Source organism: Papaver somniferum, chromosome 7 (genome assembly GCF_003573695.1).
Source record: "Papaver somniferum cultivar HN1 chromosome 7, ASM357369v1, whole genome shotgun sequence".
NCBI classification, from domain to species: domain Eukaryota; kingdom Viridiplantae; phylum Streptophyta; class Magnoliopsida; order Ranunculales; family Papaveraceae; genus Papaver; species Papaver somniferum.
In genome coordinates this window covers 147,771,721-147,777,023 of record NC_039364.1, presented here as the reverse complement: position 1 = coordinate 147,777,023, position 5,303 = coordinate 147,771,721, and positions in this window count along the sequence as shown.

Below are 5,303 nucleotides of genomic sequence, written 5' to 3'. Positions count from 1 at the left end.
ATCCTAAAATAAAATAAAAATACTGTACAAAAATAATATAAAAACCTAACTATTTACAAAATAAAAAATACTAATTACAATACTCCACAGCCGCTCCCCGGCAGCGGCGCCAAAAATTGGTAGGATAAGAGAATACCCTATATTATAATAACCGCAATCGCACGGTGTCTACAATGTAGACAGAGACAAGTACGGGTCGTTCCCACGAGGAGCGGTGCAAATACCGTAACCAATATCTCTAATAAATTAACCGACAATGGTGTTTTTGGATTTTTAGAATTAAGGATTTAAAAAGAACGAAACAAAAGAAACGAAGATTAATAAAACACAATGAGAAAGAGTCTGTAACTAGGGTCTATGAATTCCACTACTATTTATAATTGTGCACCGAAAAGAACTCTAATTCCAAATATGTGTTTATAGCTTTGTTCTATTGCAACACCTATTATTGATATAATTTCCGATCATAAACTCGCATCTCCTAAGTATAGCCCATCAAATTTCTAAGCATGACCTATCAAATTATAATTACGAGAGAATTATCGAAAACATAATTTATAGATTCACAATTATTATTTGCTTCGTCTAAGCATAACCCATCAAAAGAATCAACCTAAGCATGGATTATCAAATACTAACACATAAAATTGTAACCTACATGAATTAACGAACTTAGGCTATTGTGTCGCACAAAGCGGTAAAATCAATAAACCATAATTATCGGATTTCCAAATTCAATTCATATAGCCTAATACCAAATTATTCAATATTGATTCAAATGGTCTTATTGCTAGAAGTAGTTTTCTCCATAAAACCCTAGCTACAAAAGGATTAGAACATATCAAAGGGTTTCTTAAAACCCATCAAAAATAATAACAAAAAAGGAGAAACGATTAAACCAATATCGTCTTCATCGCCTCTTTTTCTTGAGCTCTAAAACACTTCCGCGGCCTCCTTTTTCTTTACCAGTTTCTGTTCTTCGGCTCTCAGCCGCAGCCTCCAATCTCATCCCCTCTTCCTTTCTTCTCGATTCTCTTCATATAGGTCATGTTGGCAACGTCCACGATAAGACCTAACAAATGAAGCCCAGTCCAATACTGACCCAACTCCAGAATCTAACTCCTCCTAATATTCGGCCACATGAGTTCCTTAACAATCTGGGAATCACAAATTTCCTGACTCCAGGCGTACAACACCAACTTCCGTGTCTTCTTTTCTTTGTCGCTGCAAGGAACTCCAGCGAATCACCATTCTCTGGCCATCAAAATCTCGGTCAGAGCATCAACTCCTCTTCATCTTCTCACTACTTAACTCTTGTAGAATTCATCACAACCATCTAGTCTCATCTTATCAGCTTCTTCCATCGGTATCACAACTCGACCAACTAGCTTCTATCATTCTCAAGCTCAGGACACTGCACCGATTCAACGGCAGCTTCTTGTCGCTGCAAAACTAATTGACTCAAGAACAGCGTCACAAAAGCAACTCTGCCAACACACAACAAACCTTCAAGTCCGTTGTTGCTGTCATAAGGTGTCGCAGATGCACCACTGCTCAAAATTTCATTAAACCAACAACTGAGGATTCGCATATAACCACCAGAAAACCCCATTGTAGATACCTCTACCACAGAAGTAAAATCTTCTCTTCATTCCAGCCACAAACAATGAGCTTCATCTCTGAATATTCAACACCGACTGCACAGCTCCATTCGTTCCGTCTCGACACTATCTCCGTCCACTGAAAACCTCCACATTCACTTCATGTTGCTGTGTGTTCTTCCATTACGGACTGAGGCAGCAGCAAACACCACCAGCTGCAAGCAGAATCAATCTGTTCTTCTCGCTGGTTCTTGGAAGAATCCAGTTCAGATCATCACCATTCGAAGACTATCACCACCACAAATCGAACCCATCTGTTAATGTTGTGCAATCGAGACTACAGTCTTCTCACTGAACCTTTGGCCTAAATCCAGTCCATATCTTAGCTCCAACTGTTGTTCCCAACACCATTTAGACCAACTGATTTTACAGCCAACGTACTGTCCGTCCACCCATCCAATCATATTTAGATTTGTAGCTTCATTCACGTCCCAACTCTGCCACAACCACTCACTGCTGACAATGGATAATACTGCTGACAATGGATACGACCCTACTGACAGCAGCAACTATATCCGTTTCAGCCAGCTTTCCGGCGTACAATCAGGACCAGAAATGACCCCAAACGTTCACTGGTTCAAACCCCACGCAGAATCGATTCTTCCTTGTGTCATGTCTCATGTCTCAATCTGGATTTAAAAGCTCTTCAGAACCTTCATTCTCCAATGTATTCACATACTTACCTTGCAAGGGACTTCTTTATGCCAATAATTGTTTTGTTATCTGACCATTAGATTACCACTTGATCAGGTCCTTAAACAAAGAAAAATACTTCTTCGTTATCTTAGGTGGAAGTGGTAATAAGAGACACAATAGCAGCCACATTAAGTTCCTTAGGTTCCCTTGAGGCAGTGTTTGTCACAGACACCATTTTGGCTTCACATTTCGCCTATTATATTCGGAAGATCGAATTCACTTGTACTTTCTACAAAAGCACTAAAATAGTGTTATTAGCCAAAATATTGAGTCCTTGCTAATATAAATGTAGATATAAAATGTAGCACATACGTGCTTATCACCTAGTTCGTTATTCGGGGTATATAGTAAGAAATTCTGGACGACATATGTACGAATATTATACGGATTCGTATGATTCATAATAGGTCAAAATTCCGGTCAACAAGTCAAGATTTGGTATTAATTTGGAACTGCATGCGTATGTGTATAATTTGTTTTTCAGATATGAATTCGGTAAGATAAACTCGTTATACATTAAATTAAAATAATATACCCTTTCATCATAAATATATGCGGAAGTATTATAATGTCAAGTTTTAATTGAAGATAAATTGTCATAATGAGTCTTGGCTTCACTAATCGACCAAGTACCATTTTTTGTGACTTACCTAACTTAACAAAAATTTTCATCTAACTCTACCGTTAATTTACTTCGAGAGATTAAATGTGTCACATAGAGAGATATTCAATGAGATTTTGGTATGGCAATCTATGACATGTGTTGTTTAATGATACACCCATAACGAAAAAAAATCAGAGTCATGTGAACGTTGCGAGGAAGAAGGGAGTAGTAGGGTGTAAATTTCAGTCTTCCCTACAATGCGGATATGACTTCACCACGTTTTCATATATAGGCTTCACTCCCAGTCCTTCATGTCTTCCACATCCTACGAGGACAATGTATGCTACTAATATCATAAATTGGTTCCTTAACCTATTCACAAAATTTCAGCCTTATACAAACAAGTCTTATCTCAATATTACATACAGTTTCCTCTTACTATTAGACAAAGAATTCTTAAGATAATAATTTCACATAGAAAAATATGAGAACTTCATACCATAGTTCGATGGTACCGCACTACGAATGCATCACAACATGATTTCATTCTTTCTCTGCTTCTCTCCCTAAGATCAATCATTCTCTTTCATTCTGACCGAAGCAATATCCAAATGACCGTATATTGAGGCGAGTCTTGATATATGTTAATCTCTAATTCTCACTACAAACTTCAATTTACCCATCACTTTACACCTTATTGCTTTTACCCTAAAGGCTAAAACAACGATATACTCCTAAATAAACTACAAAAGACAAAATGTATGGCATAGATTACCATGTTTTCCTTTACAAACTCTGTAAGTGTTGTTTATCAACCTATTCACTAAGTTTATTTATACATATGATATTTCTCTATTTTTCCTGTAATCTCTCTTTTCATGAAATGCACATAGAAAATTAACGATATAACTATACCAAGTAAAATAACCAAATGGTGTTTATTCTTTCCATAAAGCAATGACAGAGCGAGAAAAATTTACATGGGAACAAATATGTGATATAAAGCGCCCAATATTTTCAAGTGTTTCTTCTTATCCATTTGGCTTTAAGAGGTGTTACCGAGATACCAACAACCGGAAAGATGTTAGTGCAATTGATAAAAAAAAAATCTATGGGTTATGTTGGAACTTTTGGGATCCGTCTTACAGATAGAATGATCAAAATTCAAGATTTTGGGAATACTACTCTCATATTTTATGAGGAGATGTAACACCCCGTATTTTTAGCATGGCGCATGATAAAAGATGCCATGGCCTGAGATGAAGCTTCATCCAAATCTTCTGTTGTGTAGGAAAAGGAACATCGGCCTTTGGCCAATGCATTGATGATGTTCAGCCAACATGGATGAAGATTGGGTTGGCAGCGGACAACCAACATGGATGGACATCGGGTCGGCAGTGGACAACCAACATGGCTGGACATTGGGTCGGCATTGGCAGTGCACGACCAACATGGATGGACATCGGGTTGGCAACGGACAACCAACATGGCTGGACATCGGGTTGGAAGGGAACAGTGAGCAGCCATCTTGGCCGGTTATTCAGAAATATATGGCAACATCCATGAATAGTAAAAGTGGGAGTTGATGAATGACTTTTTCTCCCCCAATTAAAGTTATAAAAATGTCAAGTTAACATATATAGGGATGGGAACTTGGTTGAAGGTGCATATACGGACCATGCACCAAGTAAGATAGTCTTGGAAATATACAACCATTACTGCCTCTCACGGGACCTGGCTCAGAAAATGTTCATCCATCATTTCCGTATATTAGAACTGGCCCTTGAGCCAGAATTGAATGTACAAAAATCATGGTCATACATCGCAGTTGGCCAGGGTAGTAAGGTGCAGCCATCACGGCCTAGTGCATATGAAGACCATGCACCAAGTAAACTTCATAGCTTACCCGAAAGAATATAAATGATGCCTAAGGCTCTTTTAATAGTTGCGTAGCCTCTCGAAGAGGGAATTTGATGCTTAAGGATCGTTATTCCATATTATGGACCAAACATGCATCACTTGGATGTATTTTGGCAGAACGGCCTATACGGACTGGGCCATTACCATTATTGCTATGTCACATTCTTGCAAAAGAGTTGGAATAATTTGTTTGTCTCTTAATGATGAACTACCGTCTGTGGTTGATCCCTTTAGACGGGCAAGTGTGCCCTCAAAGGGGAGGCAAGCCCAACATGAGACATGGGGACTTAGGGACTAAACCCCAAGTCCACCAAGAATGTGTCTATTATATGGAAAGGACAAGGGAGGAATTAATAGTAAAGAAGGAGGTTTCGTTAGAGAAGGAATTATATTAGTAGTAAGTAAAGAAGTTTAGGACACAT